Raw genomic sequence first — 13,013 nt, 5'->3', positions numbered from 1 at the left:
AGCCTCCTGACTAGCTGGGATTACAGGCATGCACCACCACATCCGGCTAATTTTTTTATTTTGTATTTATTTATTTTTATTTATTTATTTTTGAGACGGAGTTTCATTCTTGTTGCCCAGGTTGGAGCGCAATGGCGCGATCCTGGCTCACCGCAACCTCCGCCTACCGGGTTCAAGCGATTCTCCTGCCTCAGCCTCCCATGTAGCTGTGATTACAGGCATGTGCCACCACGCCCAGCTTATTTTATATTTTTAGTAGAGACAGGGTTTCTCCATGTTGGTCAGGCTGGTCTTGAACTCCTGACCTCAGGTGATCCGCCTGCCTTGGCCTCCCAAAGTGCTGGGATTACAGGCATGAGCCACCATGCCCAGTCTATTTTTATTTTTTATTTTTTGAGATGGGGTCTCGCTCTGTAGCCCAGGCTGGAGTGCAGTGGCGCGATCTCAGCTCACTGCAACCTCCACCTCCTGGGTTCAAGCGATTCTCCTGCCTCAGCCTCCTGAGTAGCTGGGCTTACAGGCATGTGCCACCACACCCAGCTAATTTTCATATTTTTAGTAGAGAGGGGGTTTCACTGTGTTGATCAGGCTGGTTTCCAACTCCTGACCTCTTGACCCACCTGTCTCAGCCTCCCAAAGTGCTGGGATTACAGGGGTGAGCCACCGCGCCCGGCCAATTTTTGTATTTTTAGTAGAGACAGGGTTTCCCCATGTTGGCCAGCCTGGTCTCAAACTCCTGACCTCAAGCAACGCACCCGCCTCGGCCTCCCAAATTGCTGGGATTACAGGCGTGAGCCACCGCGCCCGGCCCCTTGTCTGATCTTTGCGGGGCTGGCACCCCTTGCCCACAACTACTCTCTACAGTACCACCCGCTCATATTTTGTTCATAGCACCTAGTGCCATCTGAAATTATCTTCATTTACTTGCTAACTTGTTTGTTGGCTGCTTCCTTTCAGAGTGCCAACTCCTCAAAAGCAGGACTTTTGTTTTGTTCACTATTGTATTTTCTGTGCCAAGAACAGTGCCTAGCACATGCACAGAGTAGGTGCTCACTAAATATTTGTAGACTGAGTGAATGAATGAATATGTCTCAGGTCCTCACTCTGATTGCTCGCTGTGCTCCTCCATCCTCAAAACAGCCCCCCAAAATGCCTGCTGTGGGGTTGCTAACTGTCCTAGCCTCCCCACTTTTCCCGGCTCCCCTCACACCTGAACACAGGGATGAAGAAGAGCCACTTTAGCCCGGATATTGAGTGTTTGGGCTGGAATTTCAGCATCCTCACCCCCTCATCCTGGGAAGGGCCTGAAACTTAGCAACCCCACCGCCACACAGAAGCAGTGTGGCCAGCAGGAGGAGGGGAAGGGGGTTCCTGGGAGCACACAGAAGCTAGGGGAAGGGGGAAACCCCGCCCAGGCTCCCCCTTCCAGCACAGTATTGCTTTGGAGAGAAGGAGGGAGAGAGGCCTCTGATTCACTCTTGAAAAACCGGCTCCTGGGTGTTTCCGGGGAGAACGCCTACTTCCCAGCCTCGGCCCAGGTTGCCAGGGGGGACCCAGTGGGCCCAGGACCCCAGCATCCTGGCCCCCTGCAGGCGTCACTCTCTTCTCTGGACCCAGGTAGTTAGACCTGCCCTCTCTAGCTCAGGGGAGAAGAGAAAGGAGGGCAGCTTCCTGTTTGAGTGGCTGGTAAAGCAAAAGACCAGCAGGTGTGGCCCTGATGATGAGTACGGGGTAGGGGGTGGCAGAGGTAGGGGGCCGGAGCTACTCAGCAACAACTGAGCCATGGAGTTATTGGTATCCAGTCTAGTGGGTGTGACTCCAGTTCTGGACCCTGGGGCATGAGTTCCAGTCCCAGATGTGCCAGTTACTAGCTGTGTGACCTTGGGCAAGTCACTCCACCTCTCTGGGTAGGCTGCCTCACCTTTTTTACAAGAAGGAACAGCACCTCCCATGAGGTGTTTAGAGTCAATTATCCTCATGGTAAACGCGTGACACGGAAGCTCTCCAATAAATGCTAGCTGAGGTGGAGTTTTTCATGATGATTATTATCCAGACCCTGGTCCTCACTGCGTCCCCCCAGGCCCTGGAGGGTTCAGCCGCGGTTAGCTCAGGGGAAGTGCCCAGGAAAGGGTCAGAAACACTGACCCCGCGCCTGTCCACGCTGGGATGGGGACCGTCCAGACGGGGGACGGGGGGAGGGGCAAGCCCAGAGACCCCAGCCCAGCGTTGGGAGGCGTTTGTCCCCTGCCCCCAAGCAGTTAGGGAGCTGCCCCCACCACCCCCAACCCCCGCTCCCCCTGGGAAGGGGCCTCCGGTATCCCCGCGCACAGCCTAGACCTCCAGTCGCATCCACGGGGCCGGCCCCACCCTGCACGATCGGCCGGATCCTCGCAGGTCCGCGACCCCCGGGGCCTCCGGAGCAGACACATCCTTCCCGCATAGGCCACTCACCTGCTCCGCCGCCGCCGCCTCCGCCTCCCCGTGCGCACACAGCTCGGCCCTCCGCAAACTCCAGCCCGGGCCTCTCCCGCAGCGGCGCCTGGGGGCGGGGCCGACGCCCGCGGCCGGCCAATCAGCGGCTGCCTCCCGGGCTCGCGGCCAATCCGCGTCGTCCGCTTCGGGTGGACCCGACGGAAACATTCCAGAGGGATCCCTCCGCCTCGCCCGGCTCTTCCCGACTCCCCCCCGTGCCGCGAAGCAGTGGACCGTTCCGCCCCGCCTAAGCCGCGGCGGGCTGTACCACCGGAGGGCTGAGGAAGGGGGGGAGCTGCAGCTGGGCCCCGGCCAATCGCGAGGGAGGAAGGAGACGAGCGGCCAATGGGAAGGAAGCTGGAGCCCCTGAACCACGTGCTGTCGGCTGAGTGTCAGTCTCGGGTGCCCTGGGTGGTGAGGGGCGGGGGAGTCAGGTGACCTAGGCCAGGTTTCGGGGAAAGGATTCGAACTTCCGACGTCCAGGAAAGCGGACCGTTTAGGAGACCTGGGTGGGGGTCAATGGTCGTCCCCAACCCAGTTCCTCGCCTGGCCTCCTCTGCCCCAGCCCGGCCATCCTCGGAGCGGATAAAAAGATGCATTCATTCTCTGGGGGCGGGCGGGGGATCAAGATGAATAGGGAGGGTCCCGAGTGTCCCTGCTTCCTGGGCTGTACAATGGACAAAGGCATTATTCATTCATTCACTCACTCATCAAATATTTAATGTGCCCCCTGCTCCGTGCCAGACTCTGTCCTACCTCTGCAGACGCGTCAGTGAATAAGCCGAATGTGCTCCTGGTAGAGGTAACAGAGCGTGAAAAAGCCGGACAGAGAGATACAGCGCGCTTTAGGATAGTGCAATACGGTGGGAGCTAGTAAATCAGTGTGGAAAGGCGAGATGGAACGAAAGACAAGGGTGAGATAGTTTATTTGCTTGTTGGTTTTTTGGGCTCTTACTATGTGCTAGGTCACAGAAGGTACCCAGCCAGCCTTTCACTGATCTGTCTCCTCCATCTGACTGTGAGGGTGGAGGCTGAATCTCTCTTATCAACCCCTCACTCCCACCTCAGGCTGCCACACAGCAGGTTCTCAGCAAACCTGTGTGGACAAATAGACCAGGTAGTTTATAAGGAAGGGGGATTTATCAGGTGGGCACAGATCCAAGAAACAAGAGTCAAAAAAGCACCTGGACCAGGCCAGGACGCTCAGTTCCCGGGACAAGTGAGATTCTTGTTCTAGTTCAAACCCAGCCACTTGGACAGCAACTGGGGCTGAATGCTGTGTGTTCTGGGAACTGTAGTTCCTGGAAGCCTCTAAGTGCTGAGACCCTGCTCAAGCTCCATAGAAAGACTGGTTCTTTGCAGTTCCCAGGGTGAGATATTGTGCATCTCAGTCCCACCAGTACCTGCAGAGGGGCAAACTGAAAGGGGAGATGGAACCTTGAGCTTTGCTGCTGAGGATTGCCTAACCAGCCCCACCCAGCTGGCAAACACCGAGATTGCTGTGGCAGGCCAGGCAACAGGCACAGCTATTGTCCGTCCCTTCCTGTTCTGCTGACCTCTGCCATCCCACTGAGCAATCAGTTGCCTGGGCTGGCCAGTACCCTCTGTGGGACTGTGCTGCCTGCCCTGCTTGAGCCTGGCATCTGAGCTGCCCCCTGCACACTTGGAGAGGACGGGATGCTGAGCCCAGGGGACAGCATGACTGAGGCTGCAGAGTCCTGAGCCAGACTCCAATTGGCTCCTGTTTCCTGATGAGGAAGTGCCCAGAGAAGGGGTGATGGGATTGTGGGATTGCTCAAGACACAGAGCAGCACTGGGCACCTCATTTCTGATTTTTTTTTTTTTGAGACAGTGTCTAGCTCTGTCGGCCAGGCTGGAGTGCAGTGGCAAGATCTCAGCTCACTGCAACCTCCGCCTCCTAGGCTCAAGCAATCCTCCCATCTTAGCCTACCGAGTAGCTGGGACCACAGACATGTACCACCACACCTGGCTAATTTTTTGTTGTTGTTGTTGTTTGTTTGTTTGTTTGAGACACAGCCTCACTCTGTCACCCAGGCTGCAGTGCAGTGGTGCAATCTCAGCTTACTACAACCTCCGCTTCTCAGGTTCGAGCAATTCTCACGCCTGTCTCCTGAGTAGCTGGGATTACAGGCGTGCGCCATCATGCTCGGCTAAATATTTTGTATTTTTAATAGAGATGGGGTTTCGCCATGTTGGCCAGGCTGGTGTGGAACTCCTGGCCTCAAGTAATCCACCTGCCTCGTCCTCCTGAAATGCTGAGATTACAGGCATGAGCCACTGCGTGTGGCCTGTTCCTTTGTTTGTTTGTTTGTTTGTTTGTTTTGAGACAGAGTTCCACTCTTGTTGCTCAGGCTGGAGTGCAATGGCACAATCTCGGCTCACTGCAACCTCCACCTCCCAGGTTCAAGCGATTCTCCTGCCTCAGCCTCCTGATTAGCTGGGATTACAGGCGCCCGCCACCACACCTGGCTAGTTTTGTATTTTTAGTAGAGACAGGGTTTCACCCTGTTGACCAGGCCAGTCTCAAACTCCTGGCCTCAAGTGATCCACCTGCCTCATCTTCCCAAAATGCTGGGATTACAGGCATGAGTCACTGTGCCAGGCTCGTTTGTTTTTTGATAGAGACAGGGTCTCACCATGTTGCACAGAGCTGGTCTTGAACTCCTGGGCTCAAGCCATCCTCCCTCTTTGGCCTCCCAAAAGTGCTGGGATTATAGGTGTGAGCCACCATGCCCAGCCCTCCTTCCTGATTTTATAGCTCAAGAGGAATGCCTAAAAGCTGAGGCTGGGAAGTCCAGTGGTGAGCAGCTCTGTTCCTTTAAAAGAAAAAAGAGGCCGGGTGCAGTGGCTCACGCCTGTAATCCCAACACTTTGGGAGGGCGAGGCGAGCAGATCACAAGGTCAGGAGTTTGAGACCAGCTTGGCCAACATGGTGAAACCTCGTCTCTACTAAAAATACAAAAATTAGCTGGGTGTGATGGTGGACGCCTGTAATCCCAGCTACTCGGGAGGCTGAGGCAGGAGAATCACTTGAAACCAGAAGGCAGAAGTTGCAGTGAGTGGAGATTGCGCCACTGCACTCCAGCCTGGGTGAAAGAGCGAAACTCTGTCTCAAAAACAAAACAAAACAAAACAAAACAAAAACAGGCCGGGCGCGGTGGCTTACGCCTGTAGTCCCAGCACTTTGGGAGGCCGAGGCGGGCAGATCATGAGGTCAGGAGATCGAGACCATCCTGGCTAACACGGTGAAACCCCGTCTCTACTAAAAATACAAAAAATTAGCCGGGTGTGGTGGCGGGCACCTGTAGTCCCAACTACTTGGGAGGCTGAGGCAGGAGAATGGCGTGAACCCAGCAGGCGGAGCTTGCAGTGAGCCGAGATTGTGCCACTGCACTCCAGCCTGGGCGACAGAGCGAGACTCCATCTCAAAACAAAAACAAAAACAAACAGAAAAAAGAAAAAAATTCCATCCTTGAATGTCAGCTAACACATGCAAAAGGGAAGATTGAGTGAGTTAGAACATCATTGTTTTGCTGGGTGCAGTGGCTGCAGCCTCTAATTTCAGTGACTTGGAGGCTGAGGCTGAAAGGATCCCTTGAGGGCAGGAGTTCGAGACTAGCCTAGGCAACATAGCAAGACCTCCATCTCTACAAAAATGGGTGTAGTTGTGTGTGCCTGTAGTCCCAGCTACTCGGGAAGCTGAGGCAGGAGGATCACTTGAGCCCAGGAGTTGAGGCTACAGTGAGCTATGAGCTACAGCTTCCTATGTGCCAGGCATCATGCCAAGAACTTCCTCTTTATTAAACCATGTAACTCTCCTGATGACCTAGGTGCAGTTTTAGACATAGTGTATTTATCCTCCCACTCTGTCATGGGAAAATTTGCTTCACTCATGATATCCTTCATTGGAGGGAAATTCTTAATTTTGATATAATAGAACTCACTGTGAAGTTATATTAAGAAGGCTTGGCTGGGCACCCTAGCTCATGCCTGTAATCCCAGCACTTTGGGAGGCTGAGGCGGGTGGATTGCTTGACACCAGGAGTTCAAGACCAGCCTGGGTAACATAGTGAGACCCTGTCTCTACAAAAAATAATAAAAATTAGCCGGGCGTGGAGGCACTGGATTATAGTCCCAGCTACTCAGGAGGCTGAGGTGGGAGGATCACTTGAGCCCAGGAGTTCAAGCCTACAGTAAGCTTTGATCACACCACTGCATTCTAGCCTGGGTGACTAAGCAAGACCCTATCTCCCAAAACAAAACAAAAGAAGGCCTTTTCATTCCTATATGGCAAACTTATACTTCCACATTTTCTTTATTTTTTTTTGAAACAGAGTCTCACTCTGTCACCCAGGCTGGAGTGCAGTGGTGTGATCTCAGCTCACTGCAACCTCCGCCTCCCAGGCTCAAGTGATTCTCATGCCTCAGCCTCCCGAGTAGCTGGGATTAGAGGCATGTGCCACCATACCTAGCTAATTTTTGTATTTTTTTAGTGAAGACCGGGTTTCGCCATGTTGTCCAGACTGGTTTTGAACTCCTGGCCTCAAGTAATCCGCATGCTTTGGCCTCCCAGAGTGCTGGGATTGCAGGCATGAGTGAGCTACCGCACCTGACTCTTCCACATTTTCTTTTTTCTTTTTCTTTTTTTTTTTTTTTTCTTTTTTTTGAGACGGAGTCTTGTTCTGTCTCCCAGGCTGGAGTGCAGTGGCGTGATCTCAGCTCACTGCAAGCTCCGCCTCCCAGGTTCACGCCATTCTCCTGCCTCAGCCTCCCGAGTAGCTGGGACTACAGGTGCCCGCCACCACGCCTGGCTAATTTTTTTGCATTTTTAGTAGAGACGGAGTTTCACCATGTTAGCCAGGATGGTCTCGATATCTGACCTCGTGATCCGCCTGCCTCAGCCTCCCAAAGTGCTGGGATTACAGGCATGAGCCACCGCGCCCGGGCACGTCCAGCTATTTTTTTGTATTTTTAGTAGAGACGGGTTTCACCATGTTACCCAGGATGGTCTCGATCTCCTGACCTCGTGATCTGCCCACCTCGGCCTCCCAAAGTGCTGGGATTACAGGCATGAGTCACCGCACCCAGCCCCATTTTCATTTCTTCATTCTACGTTTTTTGGTTTTGTTATTTCATTTATTTATTTATTTATTTATTTTGAGACGGAATCTCACTCTATCGCCCAGGCTGGAGTGCAGTGGCGTGATCTCAGCTCACTGCAACCTCTGCCTCCTGAGCTCAAGCAATTCTCCTGCCCCAGCCTCCTGAGTAGCTGGGATTACAGGCTGTGCCACCATGCCTAGCTAATATTTTTGTATTTTACAAAATAGAGACAGAGTTTCACCATATTGGCCAGGCTGGTTTCGAACTCCTGACCTCATGATCTGCCCACATTAGCCTCCCAAAGTGCTGGGATTATAGGCTTGAGCCACTGCGCCCTGCGCATTCTACAGTGTTACTTTTCCTGAGTCTTTATTCCATCCGTAGTCCACCTGAGGTTGTGGGGTAGAATTGTCTTCTTTTTCTCCATAACCTGTGCTGCTCAGCAGCTCTGTGACCTTGTGTGAAGCCCATTCCCTTCTGTGCCTCAGTCTCCTCATTTGTAAAATGGAGATAATAACAATACGCACCAGCCGGGCATGGTGGCTCACACCTGTAATTCTACCACTTTGGGAGGCCGAGGTGGGTGAATCACGAGGTCAGGAGATCGAGACCATCCTGGCTAACATGGTGAAACCCTGTCTGTACTAAACATACAAGAAATTAGTCGGGTGTGGTAGCAGGCGCCTGTAGTCCCAGCTTGGGAGGCTGAGACAGGAGAATGGCGTAAACCCGGGAGGCAGAGCTTGCAGTGAGGCGACAACATGCCACTGCACTCCAGCCTGGGCGACAGAGCGAGACTCCGTCTAAAAAAAAAAAAAAAAAAAAAAAAAAAAAAAAATATATATATATATATATATATATATATATAAAATTAGCCGGGCACGGTGGCTTGCACCTGTAATGCCAGCTATTCTGGAAGCTGAGGCAGGAGAATCGCTTGATTCTCGGGAGGCAGAGGTTGCAGTGAGCTTGATTCGGGAGGCGGAGGTTGCAGTGAGCTCAGAACATGCCACTGCACTCCAGCCTGGGAGACAGAGCAGGACTCCATCTCCAAAAATAATAATAAAAAATAATAATAGTACACACCTCCTTAGGTGGTTATCAGCATGTTAGGATTAAATGGGCTATTCCATGTCAAATGCCCCTGATGGTGCCAGACAGATAGTAAGCACTTACTGCATACCAGCTGCTATTACTAAAATGTGCTGAGGTCACAACCATGGATAGATGCAATATGTCATAATGGACACATCATATAAATAGAAACCTGTATTGGACCCTCGCTGTGTGTCAGGCTCTGTGCTGGTTACTTTTCATGTCTAATCTCAATGGATCATGTTGAGCTCCTGGGGATGGGACTGATATCACCCCCACTCTACAGAGGAGGAGACTGAGGCTCAGAGAGGGGAGACACGAGCTGAAGGATGCACAGTAACTCATAGATGTGGAATCTTAGCTCCAACCCCAGGACATGAGACGTCCCTCAAGAGAGTGAGTTCTACTTTCTTCAACTTTGGGGACAGGGTGGACTGAGATGTGGGGGACAGGAGGGACAGCACCAAGGGACATAGCCCCAGCCAGGTGATCCTGGAGAGGGGACTGAGTCCTGTGGTCTCAGGTTACAGCCCCAGCACTGTCACCTGCCTTTTTTGTTTGTTTGTTTGTTTTTAATTGAGACAGAAGTCTTGCTCTGTCTCCCAGGCTGGAATGCAGTGGCGCAATCTTGGCTCACTGCAACCTCTGCCTCCCGGAGGTTCAAGCAATTCTCCTGCCTCAGGCTCCTGAGTAAATGGGATTACAGGCGCCCGCGACCATGCCTGACTAATTTTTGTATTTTTAGTAAAGACAGGGTTTTGCCATGTGGGTCTCGAACTCCTGACCTCAGGTGATCCACCCGCCTCAGTCTCCCAAAGTGCTGGGATTACAGGCGTGAGCCACTGCACCCGGCCTGGCACCTGCCTTTGACTGCTGGGTTTTAGGAAGTGACACCCAGCAGCTGTGCACGTCACACTGTTTTCTAGAGGGGTCTTTGCAGCAGCAAAGAGAAACAAATGGCAACAGTGGTGATGAAAAACACCACACCAGCCCTTCTCCCCGAACTCCTGAGGTATTTCTATTTCTCTGTCTTGCTTTCTCTGTAAGGACGTCTCAGGGCATCTCAAACTGAAACCATCTGGAATTGAGGTTTTGATTGACACCCCAAATATGCCCTTTACCCTGTCTTCCCCCGCATGGTGACAGCAATTCTGACTTTCAGTTGATCAGGCCCCAAATCTTGGAATAAGACTTGACTACTACCTACCTTGCTTCCTCTCTCTCCTTCCTTTCTTTTCTCTCTCTTTCTCTCCTTCCTTCCTTTCTTCCTTCCTTCCTTCTCTTCTCCTTTTTTTCTTACTTCCTTTCCTTCTTCCTTCCCCTCCCTCCCTTCCTTCTTTCCTTCCTTTTCCCTCTCCTCTCCTCTTCTTTTCTTTTCTTTCTTGACAGAGTCTTGCTTTGTTACTCAGGCTGAAGTACACTGGCAAAATCATGACTCCCTGCAGCCTCAACATCCTGGGCTCAAGCAATCCTCCTACCTCAGCCTCTCAAGTACCTGGGACCACAGGTACGGGCCACTACACTCAGCTAATTTTTTATTATTTTTTGCAGAGATGGGATTTTACCATGTTGCCAAGGCTGGTTTCAAACTCCTGAGCTCAAATGATCCTCTTGCCTTGGCCTCCCAAAATGCTGGGATTACAGGCGTGAGCCACTGTGCCCAGCCTACCTTTCTCTTATACTCCAGCTCTGTCAGCAGCACGTCCTATCAGCACTACTTTCTTTTCTGTTCTTTTCCTTTTTTTAAATCCCAATGGGCAAGCAATGACAGTGAAACCACAGACACATCAGATATTTTTAAAAAGCTTTTCTTATAGGCACAATATTTTCTTTTCTTCTCTGTTTTGTTTTTTTTTTTTGAGACAGGATCGCGCTCTGTCATCCGGGCTGAAGTGCAGTGGTGCCATCATAGCTCACCATAGCCTTGACCTCCTAGGTTCAAGTGATCCTCCTACCACATCCAGCTAATTTTGGTATTTTTCGTAGAGATGGGGTTTTGCCATGTTGCCCAGGCTGATTTTGAACACCTGGGCTCAACCTCCTGCTTCAGCCTCCTCCCAAGTAGCTGAGATTACAGGAGGGAGCCACCTATCTCATCTCTGGCCCACGATATATATATATACATACATACATACATACATACATACATACATATATATATTTAAAGACAAAGTCTGGCTATGTCGCCCAGGTTGGAGTGGAGTGCAGTGGCACAATCTCAGCTCACCGCAACCTTGGCCTCCCGGTTTCAAATGATTCTCAGCCTCAGCCTCCCAAGTAGCTGGGATTACGGGTGCATACCACCAGGCCCGGCTGATTTTTTGTTTTGTTTTGTTTTGTTTTGCAGTTGCAAGATTTAATAGGGTGAAAACAGAGCTCCCATTCAAAGGGAGGGCACCCAAAGGGGGTAGACGTTGCTGGCTTGAATGCCTGGGTTTATATCCCAATCATTGTCCCTCCCGCTGTGCTGTCAGGCGATAGATGATTGCCTATTTCTTTACCTTCTGTTTTTGCCTAATTAGCGTTTTAGCGAGCTCTCTGATTGGTCGGGTGATTTTTGTATTTTTAGTAGAGATGATGTTTTATCGTATTGGCCAGGCTGGTCTTGAACGCCTGACCGCAAGTGATCTGCCCTCCTCAGCCTCCCAAAGTGCTGCAATTACAGGTGTGAGCCACCGTGCCCGGCCCCAAGATGTATTCTTGGGTGGGTGTGGTGGTTCGTGCCTGTGGTCCCAGCTACTTGGGAGGCTGAGGTAAGAGGATGACTTGAGTCCAGGAGGTCAAGGCTGCAGTGAGCTATGATCGCACCATTTCACTCCAGCCTGGGCAACGGAATGAAACCCTGTCTCTAATAAACAAAACAAAACAAAACAAAGCCAAAAATAAAAATAAAAAAATCAGCCAGGTGCGGTGGCTCATGCCTGTAATCCCAGCACTTTGGGAGGCCAAGGCGGGTGGATTGCCTGAGGTCAGGAGATTGAGACCAGCATGGCCAACATAGTGAAACCCCACCTCTCTTAAAAAAACAAAAATTAGCCGGGTGTGGTGGGACACGCCTGTACTCCCAGATACTCGGGAGACTGAGGCAGGAGAATTGCATGAACCCCCGAGATGGAGGTTGCAGCAAGCCGATATTGCGCCACTGCACTCCAGCCTGGGCGACAGAGCGAGACTCCATCTCAAGAAAAAAAAAAATCCTGGACTACTTTCCCCCCACCTGCTCAGACCTCTCCCGGTCCAGCCAGCCCTATCACCTCCTGCCTGGCGGTGCAGTGAATGGCTTCGGTCCTGGTACTCCCGCTCTGCCCTTACTTACCCCTACAGTCAGTTCTCCGCACAGAGGCCAGGGGGCGCCCGTGAGCACCCAAGTCAGGTCACCTCCTTTCTCTACGGAGGACCTCCCCGCAGAAGGCCATGTGCCCCCAAAGAACCCCACCCCCCGTGAGCCAGTGTTTTTTTTCAGGTGTCACGCCTGGCTACATTGATATCCAGCGTAATATTCCTGGGGAACGTTGGGGCCCCGTGAAGGCAAACCACCCAGGTCCCGGCTCTGTCTCCCTGGTAAAAGCAAATCAGGCCTTGTCCCTCCTAACTCTCAATTTCTCTTCCCACTCAGGAATGCAGGGCCTGGCCTGTCTCATTCCTAGACACGCCCTGCCCTGCTCTCTCCTGTTCTCTCGATTCCAGCCACACCAGGCGTGTGTGTGTGTGTGTGTGTGTGTGTGTGTGTGTGGATGGCCCTGTGGGGGAGTGGTTCCCAGATCTCCAGCCTAGGGGCCTCATCCCCGGGCCTCGGTCCCAGGAGCCCCTCCCTGCACCCTAACAAGCTCCTGTCCCTTGGCCTGTGTGTCCAGGGCCTGCCAGGCGTCTTCCCCTCCACGCTGCGGGCTATGGGAAGTGGCTCGGTCAGTTTAATGAGTTGAACGATGCCCCACCCTAAAATATATGTCCACATTCCAGAACTGTGAATGTGACTTGACTTGGAGTAAGTGTCTTCACAGATGTAATTCAGTGGAGGATCTCGAGATGAGATCATCCTGGATTAGGGTGGCTGGCCCCGAAATCCAATGACGGGTGTCCTTATAAGAGATGGAAAAGGAGAAGACACAGAGACATACAGAGGGGAGGGCCACGGGAGGGCAGTGGCAGAGATTGGAGCGATGCAGCTACAAGCCCAAGGAAGGCTAAGGATTGCTGAAGCCACCAGAAGCCAGGAGAAAGCCGTCCCCACTTGTTAATGCCAGGTGCAAAGGCTCATGCTTGTAATCCCAGCACTTTGGGAAGCCAAAACAGGAGAATTGCTTGAGTCCAGGAGTTCAACG

The sequence above is a fragment of the Nomascus leucogenys genome, chromosome 10 (assembly GCF_006542625.1).
Source record: "Nomascus leucogenys isolate Asia chromosome 10, Asia_NLE_v1, whole genome shotgun sequence".
Taxonomy (NCBI): Eukaryota; Metazoa; Chordata; class Mammalia; order Primates; family Hylobatidae; genus Nomascus; species Nomascus leucogenys.
This window is presented reverse-complemented; position numbering follows the sequence as displayed.